Source organism: Gracilinanus agilis, chromosome 1 (assembly GCF_016433145.1).
Source record: "Gracilinanus agilis isolate LMUSP501 chromosome 1, AgileGrace, whole genome shotgun sequence".
NCBI lineage: Eukaryota > Metazoa > Chordata > Mammalia > Didelphimorphia > Didelphidae > Gracilinanus > Gracilinanus agilis.
In genome coordinates, this window is record NC_058130.1 from 620,370,299 (window position 1) to 620,394,315 (window position 24,017).

Below are 24,017 nucleotides of genomic sequence, written 5' to 3' on the forward strand. Positions count from 1 at the left end.
TGTTGGTTGCCCTCCATCTGGTTTAACCCATCAGAGTATGGCCGCCATGCAAGCTACAATTCTTGGAGTCACAGGAGAGGCTTGAGTGAAAAGTGGGCGCCAAAGGTGAATGAACAGCCCTGAAAAGGACTTGACAAGCCCTCACACCAGAGATGCTAGTCCTTCCTGAACACCCCATACACCCTAGGTTTAAGCAGGCCTGTGATATAAAGTGATAGATGCAATAAATGAATGAAAAACAAACTAAAAATAAATGAAAATTTCCATATGAGCTTAAAAATAAAAATCAGGATTACTCAGAGAAATTCAGTGACATAAAATTGCTTACTCAGTTAGTAAGTAGAAGGACTTAGATCAGATCTTCCAATTCCAATGTCTGTCTTCTGTTAGACCAAGCCAACTCCCTGGACATTCTCCCCCTCAATTGCATACCTTTCAAGGTATATAGTAGCCAGATTTGCTCATGTTATTTTCATACAATATTAAGAACTTAAGATTTTCCCTCAAATACAGAGAACTGAGTCAAATTTATAAAAATATAAAGCATTCTGCAACTGATAAAAGGTCCAAAGAAATTAACAGTTCTCAGAGAAGAAATTAAAACTACCTTTAGTCATTAGAAAAAATGCTCCAAATCACTATTAATTAGAGAAATGTAAATTAAAACAACTTTGAGGTACCACCTTATACCTATCAGATTGGCTGATATGACAAAAAAGGAAAATGATCAGTCTTATGGGAAAAGTGGGAAAACTGGAACACTAATACACTGTTGGTGGAGCTGTGAAATGATATAAGCATTCTGTAGAGTAATGTGGAACTATGCCCCAAGGGCCACAAAAATGTGCATACTCTTTGACCCAGAAATATAATCACTAGGTCTGAATCCCAAAGAGATCAAAGATATCAGGGAAAGATCTCCTTGTACAAAGATAGCTCTTTTATTTTTATTTATTTTTAAACCCTAACCTTCCATCTTAGAGTCAATACTGTGTATTGGCTCCAAGGTAGAAGAGTAGTAAGGGCGAGGCAATGGGGGTCAAGTGACTTGCCCAGGGTCACACAGCTGGGAAGTGTCTGAGGCCAGATTTGAACCTAGGACTTCCCATCTCTAGGCCTGGCTCTCAATCCATTGAGCTACCCAGCTGCCCTCTATAGTAGCTCTTTTAGTGGTGGCAAAGAAGTGGAAACTGAAGAGATGTCCATCAGTCAGGGAATGGCTGACCAAGTTGTGGTAGGTATATAATTGTAATGGAACAAATACTGTTGTGTGCCCTAAGAAATGATGAACAGAAAAATCATTTTTAAAAAAAAAAAGCTAGAAAGACATATGAAGAGATGCAAAGTGAAGTGAGCAGGATTAAGAATATTATAGATAGGAAATATCAATAATATATGATGATCATCTGTAAATAATTTAAGTATAACCTGACAATGCAAAGTCCAAGACAACCTCAAGAGATTCATGACAAGAAATTCATGACAAAAAAAGGTTATCTACAACCATAGAAGGAACTGATGGAGTCTGAATGCAGACTGAAGCATACCACTTTTCACTTTATGTCCTTTATGAGTTTTTTCTGCTATAAATGATCTGTGACTTCTTTCACAACATGACAAGCATGGAAATATGTATTGCATGATAGCACATATATATTCCATATCTTTAAAGACCCTTCCAACTCTGACATATGATGGTATCAGTGTATAAAATCAAAGGATTATTCAAGGAGGGTCAGTGACAGAAACAAAAGTCCTATAGATTCCAAATGTTTGTAGCAGCAAAAAGATTATGATTCTCTGAAGGCTTAGATGATGGTTAGCATTTTTTAGCAATAAAGTATTTTTAATTAAGGTATATACTTGGGTTTTTTAGACATAATACTATAGAATACTTAATAGATTACAATATAGTGTTAACTTTTATATGAACTGGGAAACCAAAAAGTTCACATGACTCATTTTATTGTGATACTCTTTTGTTTTGGCAGTCTAAAACCAAACCTGTGATATCTCTGAGGTATATCTGTATGTATAAAGTATGGACAGTGTAGATCAGTGGTTCCCAAACTTTTTTGGCCTACTGCCCCCTTTCCAGAAAAAATATTACTTAGCCCCCTGGAAATTAATTTTTTCTTAATTTTAATAGCAATTAATAGGAAAGATAAATGCACCTGTGGCTATCACCACTCTCCTGGATCACTGCAGCACCCACCAGGGGGCGGTAGCACCCACTTTGGGAATCACTGGTGTAGATGGAAGATAATCTCAGAAGAAAAGGCAGTAGGGGCTGTAGGAGCTGTCTTCTGCAGAAAGTGGGATTTGAACTGAATCTTGAAGAGAGTAAGGAAAACTAAAGGCAGAGAAGGACAGGGTACAGCCAGTGCAATGGCATGGAGACAGGAGATGGAGTATCAGGATTGAGGAATAATTGAAAAAGAAAATGGTGGACAAATATAATGAAATATTATTTCATAGTAAGAAATATTCATGAGGAATTCAGAGAAACATGAAAATATGTATGAAATGATACAAAGAGAGATAAGTGGAATCAAGAGAACCATTAAAAGAAGTAAACTGTTGAGTAATTAAAAATCAAATATGGTTAAAAATCAAATATGGTTCTAGAGAACAGTTGATAAAACAGATCTCTCTTCACTTAAGGGAGAACATAGCATGCACACTCAGACTCACTCTATCAGTTGTTTTTGTTTAATTGTTTTGTAACAAGGGCAGATTCATTTCTGGGGTTGGAAGAGGCAGTATATCTATAAAGGACTATGATTTAAAAAGCAAAAAGCATAAATAAAGATTATTCAAGCAAAAAAAAATCTCAGAGGATTAGACTAGATTATTTCAAAGATAGAACTATTACTAAGATAGAGATTTTCTCCAGGATATAGAATTGACAAAATCAGATTTAGAAAGTTCATATCAAAAGTCAACCCCTTGGACTATGGGGTCCAGGTACAGAAGAGTGTCATTGGGAAGGGTATGACTCTCAACACAGCCTCCACACATATATGTGGCCATAATAATTCTCACATTCCTTGTGTACTCCGGGTGCAATTGGTTCCACCGATCCAGTAAACCCAGTGAGCTCACCAAGGATCTGACCATGCTGTGGGCTTCCTTTTACTAAAGTTGGTAAATAAAATCCAGGCAACTCTTCTTCCCATAGGTTTGCTGGAGGCCCCAGATACCTCCTACTCAAGCAAAAAAAAAAAAAAAAAATGGCAGAGCAGGTTTAAGGCTGCAGGTTGGGTAGGACTAGTTGGCTGCTCCCAAAATCTTTAAACCTTTGCACTATGTGAACTTTACATGGACACAGGAGTGAAAGAAAGTCTATACTACCACTAAGTGGAAATCTTGAGAGTAAGACCTTAGTCATTCATAACCTTGACTGGCCCAGCTCTGTCCTGGACCAGTACTTCTTCCCTGAGTTAAAAATTAGGAAAGATAAGACACGGCCTCCAGTCTCAGTCGCCAAAGAGTGTTTATAAAGGGGCATCTGGGTATACTGTTGCCATATACCCATCTCCTAATGCCTCAGAGAACTGCTTTTTTCTTCCTATGGTCAGACTTTCCCCTAAAACAGAAAGAGACTAGGGCTAGGTAAGAAAATCTAAGAGGCATGCATCTATCTCTCTCTTCAGCAACTATATCTGACTGCTTCCTTTCTGTCTCCTCCTCTCTGTACAAATGGTGGGGACAGGACCGTGCAATCGTATGTCCATTCACCTAGGACTGGTGACATCACAGAAGCTTACATAACCTTCACCTTGGCACAATGTCCTGGCAGTTTACTTTCCCTAGCAAGAATAATTACTTTTCACAGGAAGGTTCCCTCCACCCCAACTCTAGGAAGAAGAGCTTCATAAAGTAAAGATGGGATCCCAAGAGCTGAGATTGGAGGAGAGAGGGAAATAGGTAGAGAACAGTATTCATCCTTTCCCAAGCTAACATCTAATACCTGTAAGCCTAATCATGGATGATCTAACTAAAACCTAGTTAGCAATAGTTTAAAAAGGAGGGTCACGTCCCTCCTCCTGCCCAACCAACTCTACTGTGCTTCTCTCTCTCCCCTGTAACCTTACAACAAAATCTGTTTTGACCCCACAGACTAGAAGTCTTCCTCATCCCCATCTTCATCTGAGAGCATCCTACATGCCTCTTGCTCCAAGAATGACAATAAATTCCTTGTAATGACTCTGTACTAAGGTCTGTTTCATATCTATAGCCTGAACCTACAGGAGGTAATGTGGTTCTGTCCCTTAGTTTCAGTCTCCTCATCTATAAAGTGATGGGACTGGACTAGATGGCCTCAGAATTCCTTTTTATCTCTAGATCTATGGACCCATGAGCCCAAGATCAATACTTTCTACTTGGCATTTCTTAGTCATTCCAAGAAGAGTCAGTCTCTGGAAAGATCTAGGGATATGTCAAAAGTCCCAAGAAAGAAAGATCATTAAAAAAGGAGACCCTAAGAAATAAATGCTCATAAAATTGAATTTTACTGTCCAAAAGAAACAGAGACAGCAGGTTTAAAACCTGACCTAAGTTTTTGAATCATGATTCAAAAGTCTTGAAAGTATACAGAATGCCATGTTAGAAAGGAAAAAAAGGAACTTTGGGTGATCATTTGTGGCAAGATGTCCTTGAAAATAAAGCAACAGTGAGCCCAATGAGCAAATGTATAAACAAATGCAAAAAGATTTTTCTGCAACAGGGGATCTGGGCTTTCCCTCATCTACAGGATGCATAATTTGCAGTCCTAATTCAGAGCTCGGAAGGGTGGAGTCCTCAAGCAGGCACAAATTGGCTCATAGAAGCCATGATGTTTCCTTTTGGATTTCTACTCAGTTATTAAGTATCATGAAAACATGACTTTTAACAGTTCAAAATTGGGTTACAGAAATTGCACGGAAAAGTCAAGGCGGACGAGGCAAGGTGGGGAGTGGGAAATGGGGCATGACATCCAGAATTTGCCAGAGGAAAACCTATCATTCTGTTTTCTGAATTTCTTCTCTGGACTCTATTAATCATCTGAGCACAACTGATAATTGAGTGGGGTATTCTATAATCTCTCCAAGAACAATAATGCCCAACATCCAAAATTCCACTGTTGCAAAAATCTTTTCTTCAACAACTTACAAATCTCTCCTCTATGGTAACCAGCTCATACCAAATAAATCCTGCTGCTGTCACAGGTCGGCCATGACTCTTTCCATTGCTTGTCGAGGCTTTGAACAGACCATAAATCCATTGATGAATCAGGCTGATTTAGACCTCAGTCCTTTCCAAGCAGACCATGCTGGCTATATTGAAAATAAACTTAGTGGTCAGGCACAGAGAAAATTAGGCACAAATCTTTTTATTCTGGAATAATGTGTTTGGGTTTAAGTATCTATTAGCTTCTCAACCATCTTCTACTGTTGTTGTTTTAGAAGGCTATTTATGGGGGAGGTGAGGTTGGTTTGTTTTTTACATTATTCAATAATTATGTGGTGGTATGAAGGGACTACATTTGACTTGGGTTCTGATCAAGAGCTAGAAAGGACCTCAGAGACCATCTACTTCAATCCTTTTACTTTACAGATAAAGAAACAAAGATCAAGGGAGGTTCAGTGACTTGCCCAAAACTAGATACTAAAGGTCAAAGGCAAAGTTTAATCCTGGTCCTTTGAGTGATCTTTCCACAGAACCATACTAATGGGGGCTGCGGGACATGGATTAGATATTCTCAAAGGTCCTATTCTACTCTGAATTTCTATAATTCTATAATTCAAATTACAGTTGACACAAAGGTAAAATCATCAATAGGAAAGAAAGAAAATTCAGAAAAAAATAGAGAAGTGGAATGAAACAAATGTGAGAAGTTGATTACAAGAGACTGTACAAATTTTCAATGTCCACAAATAGCCCCCACCCAAAGGAAGTCCTCCTTGGCAACTGGGAGATTTGAACTGTCTCTTTTTTCCCCAGAGATGTCTGACTGACCAAATTCAGGATCCTTTGAGGACAGCATGGTCTTGGTCTAGAATCCATGACCTTCCCAGGCCTTAAAGAGATCCCTCTCTAGACATAAAAGGACTCTGGGGACACAGCCCCACATCACCACATAAAAGACACTCTATGAAAGGAGACAGCCCACATCAACATTAATTATTATATTCTCCAGTGGCAAATATAAAATAACAATTTTATTGTTATTGGGCAGATGATGTCTGGAAAGCAGTGATTCCAGGAAAGGCCTAGGTGTGTCAGTGGCTAGCAAATGTATGATGTAATAGCGTTGCAAAAAAAAAAAAAATCCTCATGATACACTGGGCACATACAAAGGCAAAAACATGGTGTACTAGAGAGGTAACAAGGCCTTCTTTATGCTATAGAACCCAACCCTTGGTTCAGCCCCTTAGGAAGACCGCAGACAGTTTGGAGCACCCCAAGTTCAGAGAAGCATTGAGAAATTGGAAGGTATCCAGAAAAGAGCCACAAAGCTGAGTTACAAGCTGGGAAGGATTGAGTAATGAGGGAAGGTTAGAAATATTAAACACTAAGGATATGTGTGTGTGTGTGTGTGTGTGTGTGTGTGTGTGTGTGTGTGTTACAGCTATAAGTCAACCAGGAGAGAACCACCTCAAAATAATTAGAAGGCCTCAAGCATTAAAAAAGGTTTCCACATTTCCAAGTAGCCCAGACCAATGCAGCTATGGACTACATTCAGACTTTCAGTCCAATCTCCAAGAATAAATCTACAGCCCCTTGCTTGGAGGGACAGTGACCAGCGAATTATATGGGTCAGTATTAGCAAAAGCAATTGAGAGAGCCATGGTCTCTCTCAGAGAAGCAGAGAGGACTTGAGCAGCAATAGCACTGGGAGAAATCATGAAGAGCCATACTTTGGGATGATCTCACCACTCTACTTTGAAGCAAGCACACAAGCAATGAGCAAATGCCTCCTTTGACTTGGACTGTGACAGAGGCACCAAGAAAGGCCAAAAACATTCCCTTCCCTCAAGGAACTCACAGCCTAATGGGAGGCACAACACTCAAAAAAACTAAATATGAACAAGATATATGCGGGTTAATTTTGAGATCATTTTAGAGGGAAAGCACTGAGTTTAAAGAAGGTTGAAAAAGCCTTCTTGTAGAAAGTAGGCTTAAGCTGAGACTTGAAAGAAGCCAGGGAAGCCAGGAGACAGAGATGAGAGACTAAGCATGGAGAACAGCCAGGGAAAATGCACAGAGTGTCCTGCTTGAGGAACAAGAGGCTGGTGTCACTGGATCACAGAGAAAACAGAGGGGGATGACGTGTAAGAGGAATAAAAAAATGTAGGAAGGAGATAGATTATGGCTTTAGAAAGCAAACAGAAGATTTTATAGTTGATCCTGAGGGCAATAGGGAACCACTAAGAGTTGAATGAAGGGCAAGGCAGGGATGAGACATGCTTTAGAAAGATCAGTTTGACAGCTGAGTGGAGATGAACTAGAGTGGAGAAAGTCTTAAGGCAGAGAAACCACCCAGCGAACTATTGTAATAGTCCAAGTGTGAGGTGGTGAGGGCTTACACCAGGATCAGAGCAGAGAAGGTGATGTGCATGAGAGAAGTCACCAAAGTAGAGAAAATGGAAGTCTGTGTGTGACTGACTGGATATAGGAGGTGAGAGAAAAGAGCCCATGATGTCGCTTAGGTTTCCAGCATGCTTGGGAGAATGGTCCCACTTTCAGTGCCAATGGGAAATTAGGAAGAAGGCTGAGCTTGGGGCAAAGTTTGTTGAACAGATGGTTAGAAATGGAAAAGTAAAACTTGAAAATCATTGGCATCAAGGTGATAATCAAATCCATGGAAGCTGATGAGATCATCAAGTCAAACAACACAGAGAGAAGAGTAGAAGAGCCTGAAAAGAACCTTAGGGGACACCTACAGCTAGGGGGCACAACTTGGATGAAGATTCAGTGAAGGAGACTAAGATGGATTGGTCAAATCCTTATACAGTAGCTAGAGGAGAATAGTATTACAAAAACCTAGAGAAATAATATTATCAAGGAGAAAAGGGTAATTGACATTGTCAGAGGCTTCTGGGAGGTCAAAAAAGATGAGGACTAGGAAAAGACATTTGATAGGGTGATTAAGAAATGATGGGTAATTTTGGAGCATTTTCAGTGGAATGACAAAGTCAGAAGTCTGAACCCCATTCCCTAACCTCATTCAATGGTCATCTTCCCTCCTCTTCCTCCCCTCCATCATGTTCCACTCATCCTGGTATAAAATTCTTTCATGTTCTTCTGGATGTCACCTCACAGAGAAGAAATGCATCTGATAAACACATTTACAAGAAGCCGGTCTGGTGAAATGAATGTTCAGTTGAGCCAAAGGTTAACACTGTAATGCTTAGAGTTGAAAACTTTCTGACAGGGTAGTCCATTTCTCCACCTTGGGAAATATAGGAAACCTGAGTTTGAATTTTGACATTTGAAAAACTCTTAAGGCTTCCAGGCCATCAGAAGACATAGGAAATTTGGATGGATGCAACCAAGATGTGCCCTGGAACCTGGAATGAATCTCCACTAGTCTTTGGAATGAAATTCCACTAGTATGAAGACTCTCCTCCTCCTTAGGTTGCTGTTGCTGCCTTTTTTTTTCTCTCAGCCCTCCCACTGGTTGCCCTGAAATAAATTTCTATTGTATTTTTTTGTACTAAATTGTATAGTACTGTGTTATTGCATAATGTAGTATACTGAAGGGCAATATAGTATAACGTAGTATAGTATAATGTGATGTGCTATTGTGTAGTGAAGTGTATTGCGTTATATTTTCTCCACAGTCTACAAACCCTAACTTCTTGTTCCTTGTCCCTCACCACTTCATTCATCCTTCTTTCCTCCCATTGACCTTGGTCTTTTGAGTCCAGTACTGATAGGACTCAGTTTCCATCACCTTTCAGAAAGCTTAAAAGCCATTTACAGACCGTTCTGGTGTTTCATTGAACGTGAGTTCTTCTCAGAAGCACCAACTCTCCTTGACTTTCACCCTGAATAAATTACGTGGAACTAGATATATGCTGCCAACTCTGATCAATGTGCTGGTTTGTTTTACTTAATTGTGTTTCTTTGTTCCAAGAGGGTTCCATTGCAAGGGCTGAACTAGAAAGTGATTTTTTAAAAAGCACCAAAAAAACTTTTTTTTTTAAAGAAAAATAACCAGTTGCTCAAGAGTTACAATGAAATAACAAAATGATACTTAGGATTCCTTCAAGGGACTGGTCTTCCAAATAGACAAAGGGAACTCACTATTTATGAAACATTGTGCTAGACAGACACTAGGGATACTAGTTTAACAGGTATTCCACCCGTCTAGAATCACAAACCATCCTCAGTTTCTTTCTTTCTTTCTTTCTTTTTGATGGGTAGAATCTGACCTATATATATATATATATTTTTTAGAAAAATTTTTTCCATGGTTATATGATTTATGTTCTTACTCTCTCTCCCCCAAATCCCCCTCCCCCCCCAGTTGCTGACACACATTTCCACTGGTTTCTTCATGTGTCATCGATCAAGACCTATTTCCATATTCATAGCTGTACTGGGGGGTTGTTTAGAGTTTACTTCCCAAATCATGTCCACATCAACCCAAATGTTCAAATAGTTGATTTTCTTCTGTGTTTCCACTCCTGTAGTCCTTCCTCTGAATGTGTGTAGCGTTCTTTTCCATAAATCCCTCAGAATTATCCTGGATCATTGCATTGCTGCTAGTATAGAAGTCCATTACATTTGATTTTACCACAGTGTATCAGTTTGTATACAATGTTCTCCCGCTTCTGCTCCTTTTGCTCTGCATCAATTACTGGAGGTCTTTCCAGTTCACGTGGAATTCCTCCTTTTTATTATTCCTTTGAGCACAATAGTATTCCATCACCAGCATATACCATAATTTACTCAGCCATTCCCCAATTGAAGGGCATACCCTCGTTTTCCAGCTTTTTGCTACCACAAAGAGCACAGCTATAAGTATTTTTGTATAAGTCTGTTTATCTATGATCTCTTTGGGGTACAAACCCAACAATAGTATGGCTGGATCAAAGGGCAGGCATTATTTTAGAGCTCTTTGGGCATAGTTCCAAATTGCCATCCAGAATGACTGAATCAATTCACAACTCCACAAGTAGTGCATTAATGTCCCAATCTTGCCACATCCCCTCCAACATTCATTACTCTCCCCTGCTGTCATGTTAGCCAATCTGCTAGGTGTGAAGTGAAACTTCAGAGTTGTTTTGATTTGCATTTCTCTAATTATTAGAGATTTAGAACACTTTCTCATGTGCTTATTGATAGTTTTGATTTCTTTATCTGAAAATTGCCTGTTCATTACCTGCCCATTTATCAATTGGGGAATGGCTTGATTTTTTGTATAATTGTTTTATCTCCTTGAATATTTGAGTAATTAGACCTTTGTCAGAGTTTTTTGTTATAAAGACTTTTCCCCCCAGTTTGTTGCTTCCCTTCTGATTTTGGTTGCATTGTTTTTGTTTGTACAAAAACTTTTTAATCTAATGTAATTGAAATTATTTATTTTACATTTTGTAATTTTTTCTAACTCTTGCTTGGTTTTAAAATCATTCCTTTTCCAAAGATCTGGCAAGTGTACTATTCTGTGTTCTCCTAAATTACTTATAGTTTCCTTCTTTATATTCAAGTCATTCACCCATTCTGAATTTATCTTGGTGTAGGGTGTGAGATGTTGATCTAAACCTAATCTCTTCTATATTATTTTCCAATTTTCCTAGCAGTTTTTGTCAAATAGTGTATTTTTGTCCCAAAATTGAGATCTTTGGGCTTATTACACACCGTCTTGCTGACATCACTTATCCCAAGGCTATTCCACTGAACCTCCCTTCTGTCTCTTAGCCAGTAACATATTGTTTTGATGACCAATGCTTTATAGTATAGTTTAATATCTGGTACTGCTAGGCCAGCTTTATTCATGTTTTTTTTTCATTATTTCCCTTGATAGTCTTGATCTTTTGTTCTTCCAAATGATCTTTGTTATAGTTTTTTCTAATTCTATAAAAAAGTTTCTTGGTAGTTTGATAGGTATGGCACTAAATAAGTAAATTAATTTGGGTAGAATGGTCATTTTTATTATGCTAGCTCATCCCACCCATGAGCAATCAATGTTTTTCCAATTGTTTACATCTTGTTTGGAAAGTATTTTGTAGTTGTGTTCATACAATTCCTATTTTTGTTTTGGTAGATAGATTCCTAAGTATTTTATATTGTCTAGGGTGATTTTAAATGGAATTTCTCTTTCTAACTCTTGATGCTGTGATGTGTTGGAAATATATAGAAATGCTGATGATTTATGTGCATTTATTTTGTATCCTGCAACTTTGCTAAAGTTGTTGATTGTTTCTACTAGCTTTTTAGTTGATTCTCTAGGATTTTTTAAGTAGACCATCATATCATCTGCAAAGAGTGATAGTTCAGTCTCCTCGTTGCCTTTTTTTAATCCCTTTAACTCCTTTTTCTTCTCTAACTGCTACTGCTAGTGTTTCTAGTAGAATGTTAAATAATAGAGGTGACAATGGGCATCCTTGTTTCACTCCTGATCTTACTGGGGATGCTTCTAATTTATCTCCATGCAGATTATGTTTGTTGATGGTTTTAGATATATACCATTTATTATTTTTTAGGAAAGGCCCTTCTATTCCTATACTTTCTAGTGTTTTCAGTAGGAATGGGTATTGTATTTTGTCAAAGGCTTTTCCTGTATCTATTGAGATAATCATGTGATTTTTGTTTGTTAGCTTGTTGATATGTTCAATTATGTGGATGGTTTTCCTAATGTTGAACCATCCTTACATTCCTGGTATAAATCCCACCTGATCATAATGGATAACCCTAATGATTGCTGGAGTCTTTTTGCTAGTATTCTATTTAATTTTTGCATCTAAGTTCATTAGGGAGATTGGTCTGTAGTTTTCTTTCTCTGTTCTTGGTCTGCCTGGCTTTGGAATCAGTACCATATTAGTATCATAAAAGGAATTTGGTAGGACTCCTTCTTTGTTATTATGTTAAATAATTTGTATAGTATTGGGATTAGTTGTTCTTTGAATGTTTGATAGAATTCACTTGTGAATTCATGAGGCCTTTGCAATTTTTTCTTGGGGAGTTCTTTGATGGCTTGTTCAATTTCTTTTTCTGATATTGAATTATGTAAGTATTCTATTTCTTCTGCTGTTAATCTAGGGCTAGGCAATTTATATTTTTAAATATTCATCCATATCACCTAGATTGCTATATTTATTGCCATATAATTTGGCAAAATAGTTTTTAATGATTGCCTTAATTTCCTCTTCATTAGAATTGAGGTCTCCCTTCTCATCTTTGATACTGTTGATTTGGGTTTCTTCTTTCCTTTTTTTTATTAGATTGACCAGTACTTTGTCTATTTTATCTGTTTTTTTTTCAAAATACCAGCTTCTAGTCTTATTTATTCATTGAATAGCTCTTTTACTTTCAATTTTATTAATTTCTCCTTTGATTTTTGGGATTTCTAATTTAGTTTTCATCTGGGGATTTTTAATTTGTTCACTTTCTAGTTTTTTAAGTTGCATACCCAATTCATTAACCTCTGCCCTCCCTAATTTGTTAATACATGCACTCAGTGATGTAATTTTCCCCTTAGAACTGCTTTGGCTGCATCCCATAGGTTTTTGTAAGAAGCCTCGTCATTGTCATTGTCTTCAATGAAATTATTAATTGTTTCTATGATTTCTTCTTTCACTAACTTATTTTGGAGAATCATATTATATAATTTCCAATTAGTTTTTGATTTGTCTGTCCATATGCCCTTATTGATTATTTTTTTATTGCATTATGATCTGAAAAGATTATATTTATTATTTCTGCTCTTTTGCATTTGTTTGCCATGTTTCTATGCCCTAGTACATGATCAACCTTTGTGAATGTACCCTGTTCAGCTGAAAAGAAGGTATATTCCTTTTTGTCCCTATTTATTTTTCTCCACATATCTATTAAATCTAATTTTCCTAGGATTTCATTCACCTCTCTTATCTCTTTCTTATTTATTTTTTGTTTGATTTATCTAAATCTGATAGGGAAAGGCCAAGGTCACCCACTCGTATAGTTTTGCTATCTATTTCATCCTTGATCTCCACTAGCTTCTCCTTTAGAAATCTGGATGCTATATCATTTGGTGCATACATTTTGAGTACTGATATTTCTTTATTCTTTATACTGCCTTTTTATCAGGATGTAATTACCTTCCCTCTCTCTTTTAATCAGATCTATTTTTACTTTTGCTTTGTCAGAAATCATGATCCCAACTCCTGCCTTCATTTTCTCAGTTGAAGCCCAATAGATTTTGCTCTAGCCTTTTATTTTTACTCTGTGTATGTCTACCTGCCTCGTGTGTGTTCCTTGTAGACAACATATGGTAGGATTTTGGTTTCTAATCCACTCCACTATTTGCTTCCATTTTATGGGCGAGTTCATCCCATTCACAATCAGAGTTATAATTATCAACTGTGTATTCCTCAACATTTTGATTCTGTCTCCTTGTCTTGCACTTTCTTCTTTCACTATTTCCTTCTATTCCAGTGTTTTGTTTTTAATCAGTTCCCCCAATCCCCTCCCTTATTGTACTTCCCTTTCTCCCCTCCCCCTTCTTATTCCCCTCTTATTCTTCTTTAGGNGAGTTCCTGAAGTTCTTGAGTTAATTGAATTTTGAGATCTTCCAAAGCCTGTGTCTAATTTACTGGAGCTTCCTGATCTTCTTATAGTTCATTTGCTGTTTTTTCACTTCATGGAAAGAAGCGATTAATTGTAATTTCTTTTCTCTTTTTCTGTTGTTTACTCATATTTTTTCCTTTTCTGTTCTGCTAGTTTAAGCAGATGGATTTAATGAGCTTTGATGAAAGATCTTCCTCCAGCTGGCAATGGAGATTTGTAGTTACAGTCTCTGCAGTCTATGGGGTAGGGGTGTTGAAGTTTCCCTGCCCTCTGATGACTTCTTGTTTGTCCAATTGATAGGATTAAGCCTGGATTAGATTAGTTGGTATTGCTTAATGTGCCCTAAGGTTAAAACCTTGAGAGAAAAAAAAAAGCAGGGGGACAAGATGGACAAGATTGCTGAGCTGTCTAGCAGTAGGGTCACCCTGCTCTGTCCTGCTGTTAGACCTGGTTTTCTTTCCTCATGGAGCACTTTGTTTTCTATCTCGGTATGGTAAAGCAAGTAGGTCTGAAGTTTTGCTCCATCTAAGCCGCCATCTTCTGAGCATTTTTGCTGTGTTTCTCTGGCTTTCTCCTCTAGCCACCTCCCTGGTGCCTATGTTCAACTCCCTGAGTCTGGTGCCAGCAAGGCCCTCTCTCTGGGCTGGTGCACCTGCCTACCCAGAGATTTCAGGGGCCGATGGAGACTCCACACAGCCTGTGGGGGAGGGATCCTGGAATTCTCCTTCTATACCCTCAGACCCAACAGTTCAAAAATTTAAGCCTTTTTCTTGGCGTACCGCTTGAGCTGTCCAGCAGTAGGATCCCCCTGTTCTGTCCTTTTGTTAGATTTGGTCCTCTTTCTTCTCAAAGTGCTTTGTTTTCTATCTTGGTGTGGAAAGGGTGTGGAGATTTTAAGATTTGTTCCATCTAACCCACAATCTTCCCAGAATCCCCATCCTCAGTTTCAATGAGGGAGAGAGAATTCTGGGGAGGAAGAGAAAGAGTTGACTAATAGACCTTTGACCCCCTCCAGAACCTCATATATTGAGAGACAAAGAGGAATCAAAAAGCATTTAACTTAGGCAGATTAACAAGATAAATGGCAGGAAAAATCATACATTGGAGTCATTCTCATTCCCCTCACCCAAATGAGTATGGTCTTCCACAGAATCACATGCAAATGAGATAGGAAACAAATCCCTACAAAACTCGTACCCTGAGTGAGAAAAGGTTTTAATGTCAATGCCATCTGTAATACATTGTCAGGAAAATCTTTCTTATTAGTGTTCTCATGGCTGTGTCTGAACAATCAGCTGTATCTCACTGCTACTATCACCTCTGCATTTTATAGAAGTTTGTACCCTCTGGCTATGTCCAGAACAGATCAGAGAGAAAAAAATCCTTTCTGTTATTGTTGTTATTGTTTATATTTTTGTTGTTTTTCAGTTGTGTCTAATTAATTTGGGGTTTTCTTGGCAAAGATATTGAAAGGGTTTGCCATTTCTTCCTCCAGCTCATTTTACAGATGAAGAAACTGTAGCAAATAGGGTTATGTGACTTGCCCAAGGTCACACAAGTAGTGTGTGAGATCACACTTGAACTCAAGTTTTCTTGATTTCAGGTCTAGAGCTTTATTCAAGTCCTGCTAAGAAGAGTAGGATGATCAGTCTCCAAAACTTTTGAGATCTTTCCCCATCCTAGAAAGATACTACAAGTTGTTGTTGTTTTTTTAATGTGGCCACAGTGCAACACATACTGAGGTTGTCCCTTGGTTCCACTTTTCTTCAGTGTCATCCCCAATGATCCATGGTCCCTAACTGGCTGATTTTAGTAAAGATGAAACATAGTTTCCCTAAACTCCACAATCTGTGCCAGTTCCAAAGCCCCAGAGAACTCATCTCCCTCAAGCCTGTAAAATGGTACCCAGAGGAAGGAACTCTGTCCAGGAACAGAAAGAACATGATCTAAAATTGGCCAGCACTGTCTTTTCATGCTTTTTTCCCCCTGGGAAATTATCTCTGTTCTCTGATTTTAAAAATAAATCTCTGCTTTGGCCTTCTCTGCTTTTTCAATGTGATAAATGGCCTTGCTTTGGGGAGGGTCCTGTGGTATACAGACAATTATCATACACCCTTGGTGACTGTTTATCTTATGCAGGATGGAGCCTTTTCATAAATGCATATCAGAAATATTTCCAAACAGATGTATACACCTATTTCTTCTGCTGGCACTGGGGAGGGGGAGAGGACCAAGAGAGAAAAGCTTAGGTTGAAGTGGAAGAAGTTCAAGGAATTTCTTCCAAGTGGGAATTTGATTTTGGTTACTCCAGATATTACACGATTTCTAAAATTGGAGACAGGGAAGAGCATAGCGAAAAGAACACTGGAGTCAAAGGACTTGGATTCAAGTCCCACCTTTGATATTCCCTACTTATGTGACCTTGGGCAAATCACTTATCAACCTTAATTGTCTATTTCTTCATTTATAAAGGGAGTTGGACTAGATGTACTCTGGATGATAAAATAGAAAAAAATTAAGGGGCATCTTCGCACATAGCAGATAGAGTGCCAAGCTTGGTGTCAGAATGATCAGAGTTCAAATCCAGCCTCAAACACTTATTAAATGTATGACCCTGGGCTAGCCACTTAACTCTGCTTGCCTCAGTTTACTCGCTTATAAAATGGGCTGGAGAAGGAAATGGCAAACATTCTAGTTTCTCTGTCAAGAAAACCCTAAAAAGGATCACAGAGGGTCAGACATGACTGAAAACCACTAAACAAAAATAAAGTAGGGCATGCTCAATAATAAATCCCCTTTCACTTTTACCTCAAAATATTTTCCTTCTTATGTCTAGGCATATTAATTCACTTTAGATTACTAACATCTCTCTGGTTAAAAGGACTTTCTCACTTATAATCTTGAGTTTTCTTTGGAGCACCATCTCAATTTGTCTCCAATGTGTTTGTAACTTGAGGAGGGAGTCCCTATCTCCTTCGCCCATCCCAGGACCTCAAGTTAAAGCAGTGAGTTTCTTTGCCTCCTTCCAGCCCAAACCTTGTCCAAATCTCTAAGTAATTAGCAAGGATTAATGGTAACAGTCAGGTTTTTCTTTTATATAAAAGTGAGGATAAAATGACAACAATGAATAGACAGAGAGCAAAGAAGAGGGATAAAGCTTGCTGGCTCTTTGCAGAAGTTTACTTTTTTTTTAACTCTTTCCCTCTTAATGGGCAGGAGAAAGAATCTGAATTTGGAAGAGTCCTTAAATAAAACACAATCCTCTTGGAATGAATGGAAGAGTAAAAAAAGTGGAATCAGGAGAACAATGCCTACAATCACATAAAGGAAAAGAACTTTTAAAAAGTATTGAGTAATTATAATGACCAGTGATGGTCCTAGAGAATAGATGAGAAGCTGCACCTTTCTTATTTCAATACAGAAGTGGGGAACTATGAAAGCAAAGTCTTGCCTACACAATCAAACTGACCGCTATTATCAACTGGTTTCTTTCACTGTTTTTTTTTAATTAAAAGGGAAGGTGAAGTGATGTTAGAGGACATCCCAAGAGTAGGCTGGTCAATGTTTACCTACAAAATGTACACAAACACTTTCTTTTTACATTAAAATTTTTTTATTAATAGAATTTATTTACAAATGTCTCAGCACCTTTCCCCTCTCCCCACATCATAAAAGTATTGGCTGGGAGACAGATATGTATATATAGATTATATCTTTCATGTTTCGATTTTCAGTTCATTCTCTGGAGAGGACATCCACAAGCTATTCCTCAAATGTTAAATCTGTAGCTATGTATAATGTTCTCTTGGTTCTACTCATTTTGTAGTAGAGCCCAGGTAGTTCTTTCCAGGTGTTTTTTTTTTAACCCTTACCTTCCATCTTAGAATCAATACTATGTATTAGTTCCAAGGCAGAAGAGTGGTCAGTGCTAGGCAATGGGGGTTAAGTAACTTGGTCAGGGTCACAGCAAAGAATTGTCTATGGCCAAATTTGAGCCTAGGGCCTATAGGGAAATATTCATTAATTAAGAGTTCATTAGGAAATAGGGTTAATTAGCAAAATTTATTTATAAATACATTAGAGAGATGAGTGAGTTGGGTTTCTTTAAATCTGAATGGAATCTCAGAGATGATTGATGGGACAGAATTTTCCCAAGGAGCTTTGAGAAAGACAGTTGGGCCAATGGACTGACCTGGTTCAAGGAAGGTTGTCCAAAAAGCAGCTCTGCGAGTTTGGAAAATGAGAAAGACAGTTGGGCCAACGGACTGACCTGGTTCAAGGAAGGTTGTCCAAAAAGCAGCTCTGCAAGTTTGGAAAATCTTGGTGAATTCACATCCTGAAAAACCATCTTATCAGACCAGAGAAGAAAAAGGACATTGTTGGGTGCAGTACCTGTACTTGCCCCAATAGGTGGCAGCAAAGACTGACCTGTTTGAGTGGAAAAGGCAGAGGAATTTCTGACCAGCTGGAAATCAAATCTCAACAGCAGGAAAGAGAATTCTGACTTATTCCTCTTTGTTTATAAGTTTATAGTTTAGATTAGGATAGATAGATAAGGTTTTTGGGTTTTAGATAAATAGGAAGAGACCCTGTTGAGGAAGAAGCAGGCCTTTACGGGCCAGATTGGTTGGGTGATTATAGATAGAATTTATTAGAATGGGGACCTTACATAATCATAAGAAATACTTTTCTACCTGTTTTCCTTTTACTTTCCCTTCCTTAAATTTTTATACCTACAATAAATAGAGTTTTATATAACTCACCTAATACGGAATTCCTTTAGACTGCTTTGAGAAGCCCATCTTTCTCAACAATCAAAACAACAGCCTGTCCACTTGAGACACAGGTATTGGTAGTACCCATACCAATACCAATAATCATTAAGGATCAATATCCTTACAACAGACCTTCTGTCTCTAGATCTGGCTCTCTATCCACTGAGCCATGTAGCTGCCCTGACCCCAAGTTGTTGTTTGTTTGTTTGTTTTTAATTAAGCATGCTCATGGATTCTTGTGCCTGCAAACATACTTTTCTAATCCTGAATTCTGTCACTTTCTAAAGTCTAGACAATTGTTTTGTTGATTTGTAGTGTTTGCTGATTTCTGAAGTGTCAATGCTCACACTGAAAATGGAACCATTGGCTCTCAAAAAAGCAGTGTGTTACAAGTTGACTCTAGTCCACCTTCCGGGTACTTCCAAATGATATTTTACAGAAGTCATCAGTTAAACCTAATTTTTAAGAAAACCTCTTTCCTCAGGAGCCAACAGTCTAGTCAGAAGATATACATATATAACTATAATACAAAATGATACATACAAAGAGCATTAAAGATGAGCAAAATCAACATGCTATATTAGATCCCATGGTCACAGAGGGAAGAAGAAGGAAAAATCAAGGAAAATTTCCTAGAGGAGATAGAATTTTAATGTGGTGCTTTAAGGAATCAGTAGGTAGGGAGCTGCTAGGAGGCCCAGTGGATCAAATCTGGCCTCAGACACTTCCCAGCTATGTGACCCTGGGCAAGTCATTTAGCTTCCATTGCCTATCCCTTACTACTCTTCTGCCTTGGAACCAAAACACAGAATAGATTATAAGACATAAGGTAAGGGCTTTTGAAGAAAACAAAAAAGAGACAAAAGGTCAGAAAAAAAAGTCAATTTAGCATACAGAGAAGGATAGGAGAGAAGAGCTAGGAGTATCTGAAGTCAGATTTGAATCCAGGTCCTCCCTACTACTAGCCTGGTGCTCTATCCAAACCTAGCTGCCCCTCCAATGTCCTTTCCATAACACCAGAGGGATAGAAGAAGAACAATTTAAAAATAAAACTATCCTTTTGAACAGTAGAGCCTAGGCAAATAGTAGTTATCACTGGAAGAAATAATGAAGTAATAAGGAAGAGCAGTTTTTAGGCAAAAAATAATAAGCCTCATATTCAGTGTTTTGAATTTGAGCTGCTGCTGATAGTACTGAGTCAGCTGGAGATACCCTGGAAGCAGTGGTGGTACAAGACAAAATCTTAAGAGAGAGGTCATCTAGAGATAACAACTTGGGAGTTCATCAACAGAAAGGGGATAGTTAAAGTCCAGAAAATCCATTCAACTGCCAAGGGAGAGAGTGTAGACAGAAAAGAGAAAAAGGTTAAGGACATAACCCTGAAGAATACTCCCTTAGAGTTGGGAGGAGCCAACAAAGGAGCCAGAGAAGAAATACTTAGAGAGATTTGGAAGAAAAGCAAGAAAGTGAGATCTGAAGCCAAGGGAGAAGAGAACTGCTGTCAGCATCAAATGATTCAGAGAGGTCAAGAAAGATGAATTCTGGAATGGAAAAAAAAAGACTTTTGGGTTTAGATTAGAAGCCTTGAGAAATAGTCTCAATTATGTGATAGGAATGAAAGCCAGATTATAAATGCTCATGGAGAAAATATAGGCGATGAAAAAATACTTGAGCAATGAAGAAGCTCCATCAGTAATATGACCTACGTCTTCTCTGGGAAATCTCTGAGATCTTAAAATAAGAACCTTTTTCTAGAGGGAATTTCATTTAGAAATATTTTCTTACTTTCTCTCAGTTCCTATAGCTACAATGAAGAACAATGGCTCTGTCAGTGGACCTAGGTTATTTAGAAGGCATCAATTAATTAAATCTCTGGGCCTCAGTTTTTTCTTCTCTAAGATGAAGGGACTGGACTAGACAGCTTCTGAAAGACTTTACTACTCTAGATCTCTGACCTCTGAATCCTTTAAGATCCATGCTTCTAAACTAACTGAACTGAAAAAAAAATTTTTTTTAACCCTTGTACTTCGGTGTATAGGTAGAAGATTGGTAAGGGTGGGCAATGGGGGTCAAGTGACTTGCCCAGGGTCACACAGCTGGGAAGTGGCTGAGGCCGGGTTTGAACCTAGGACCTCCCGTCTCTAGGCCTGACTCTCACTCCACTGAGCTACCCAGCTGCCCCTGAACAATTTTTTAAATGAAGGAGATGTGATCCAGTTCTATGGATCCATCAGGGTAGAGAACTCTTTATGGTTAAACTATCCTACTAATTCAACATAGTAACAATTCTGAAACTCAGTCTTAGAGAGTTGCTTGGATCAGTGAAAAGTTAAATGACTTGTCCTGGATCACACAGTCAATGTCTGCCAAAGGAAGAGCTTGTATCCAGATCTTGTTGACTCTGAGGCCAATCATTTATCCACTGCCCCTTGCTGTCTCTTCTTCAATGTTGAGTTACTTTTTAACAACTACAAGAATAGGTTTTAAATGACCCAGTTTTCTTACCAAATGTCATTGTCACCTTGACTGTGAGGCTCAGGAATGTTAAATTACTCTATAGAAGGCCTGGAAACCCTTTTTAGAATTAATTTTGGTGTGAAGTTGCAAAATTCATATGCTATAATAATAATAATAATTTTTATCACTAACATTTACATAGTATTTACTATGTGCCAGGCTTTTAAATAACTTTATCTCTTTCCATTCTCACAATAACCCTGAGAGGCAAGTGATATTATTATGCCCATTTTACAGATGGGGAAACTGAGGGCAAACAGAGGTTAAGTACCTTGCCAGGATCACACAGGTAGTAAACGTATGAGCCTGGATTTGAACTCAGGTCTCTCTGACTCCAGGTCTGCCCTGACAAAAGCAAAAAGCACTTTCTTTACAACAGCCTTTTGAGTTAAGTAGCCTAAGTTATTATCATTCCTAGTTGATAGATTAGGAAACCAAGGTTCCGCAAAGGCAAGTGACTTTCCCAAGATCACACAACTAGAAAAATGTCCAAACTCAGATTCAAACCTAGATTTCCTCTGACTCCATCCAAGTCTGGTACTCTTTCCACCACAGCACAGTACATAACCTAGAGGTTATAGATTCATGGTTAAGTGTTTGCTCTAATAAAAGTAGATAACAAATCTAAATAATCCTGACCAAAAAGGAGTTTATCTCTTCTTCCATAATTGGGGGTGGAATGGGAATCAGATTCTGAAATATCCGGATAATTTCCTCAGCTCTCCAAATAATTTTGCTTGTGTAGACCTTGCCTTGGATACTCTCAGAAGCCTCTGGATTCTAGCTGGCTTAGTAGACTTATGAAATTACCTTTCCTTTCCAGATTCATAAACAAACACGCAGGTGAGAAAACCAGCAGCCCAAGAGGGTTGGCTGTCATTCAACAAGGGTGGGGATGAGCATTGCTCCACATGGGGCAAATCCAAAAAAACACACACACACACACACATCCACACCCTTCCAAGCCACCCAGATGTCAGAAGGCCACACAAGCTGGCTCTATCTCATCTGCTCAAGGACTAATTGAGAGAAAAATATTCTCTTCTTTGGTCAATCAACACCATTTATCAAAGGCCACCAATGCATAGGACCTCAAAGCTAATGACAAAACCCACAACCCTGACCAAAAGTCTAGTTTTATGGCAAAAAAATTCAGTCATTTCCTGGGGTTTAGTTGCCTATCTAAGTTACCTTTTTGATTCATAGGATCAAGGACAAGACTGGATGAATGCAAGACCCCCTATAGAAAGAGGAAGATGCTATCAGACAATGTCATACTCACCTCTTACACCCCAGGAATTTTTTCATGCATGTGAAATCTAACAAAGATGAAACTTTAAGAAGTCCTCAAAGAGGAAAAGATAGCTAGGTGGTACAGCAGATAAAGTGCTGGTCCTGAAGTCAGGAAGACATCTTCTTGGGTTCAAATCTGGTCTCAGACACTTAAAGCAGTGTGACCCTGGGCAAGTCATTTAACTCTGTTTGCCTCTGTTTCCTCATCTGTAAAATGAGCAGGAGAAGGAAATGGCAAACCACTGCAGTATCTCTGCCAAGAAAAACTCAAATAGGGTCACAAAGAGCCAGACAGGACTGAAACGTCTCAACAAAGACAAAACAAAAGGGAGAGGAAATCACAAAAGGGCAATATGAAGAAGCTTGGCATAAGTAGGTAGAATAAACTCTCTATGGCATTCAAACCTCTTTACAACCTGGTCCCTTCCTTGCTTTCTCTCACACATTCCTCCCTTTTACACTCTTTGTGATCCAGATATACTTGCCTTTTTTTGTTCCTCCATCTCTATTTCCACAACATTGCTTGTGGGCTGTCTGTGCTCCCCACTTCCAATGCTTTCCCTCTTTATCTCTTCTTTCTGAATTCCTTGGTTACCTTCAAAATTCAGCTTAACTACCCCCTTCTGAAGGAAGCCTTTTCTCCTTCCTCACTGTTCTGGTACTTTCTCTTCTAAGGTTGGCTTGTGTGGACTTCATATGAATCTTATAGATACTTATAGTTAACTTTTATGTATAAAAGTTAGAATAATGTACATACTTAAGTTTGCACATTAGAATGTAAACTCCTATTCCATGTGAACTGGAATGACCTCCAGGAATTGATTTGAAAGGAGCAGAACCAGGAGAACATTGTACACAGAGACTGATACACTGTGGTACAATCGAACATAAGGGACTTCTCTACTAACAGCAGTGCAAGGATCCAGAGCAAGGCTGAGGGACTTATGAGAAAGAAAACTATCCACACTCAGAGGAAGAACTGTGGGAGGAGATACACAGAAGAAAAACAACTGCTTGAACACAATGGGCTGATGGGGATTTTATTGGGGATGTAGACACTAAACAATAACTCTAGTCCAACTATCAATAATATGGAATTAGTCTTGATCAATGATACATGTAAAACCAGTGGAGTTGCACATTGGCTAAGGGGGTAGGGGAGTTTGGGGGAGAGGGAAAGAACATGAAATATGTAAATATGGGAAAACATTCAAAATAAAACTTTAAAAAATAATGTAAGCTCCTCGAGAGCAAGATTGTTTCAATTTTTCCTTTGTATCTCTAGCACCTACTACAGATGCCTGGTACATAGGTTCTTTTTTTTTTTTTAATTTTATCTTCATTTTATTCTAAAAACAAATTTACACATAAGTTTTCCAAAGTTACATGATACATGTTGTCTCCCTTCCCCCTCCCAGAGAGGACAAGCAATTCAGCTGGGTTTTACATGTATTGTTACTCAAAACATTTCCATATTATTCATTTTCATAAATGAATAATCTTATAAAACTAAAACCTCAAATCATATATCTAAATAAACAAGTGATAAATCACATATTTTTCATCTGCATTTCTACTCCAATAGTTCTTTCTCTGAATGTGGATAGCATTCTTTCTCATAAGTCCCTCAGAGTTGTCCTGGATCATTGCATTGCTGCTAGTAACAAAATCTAT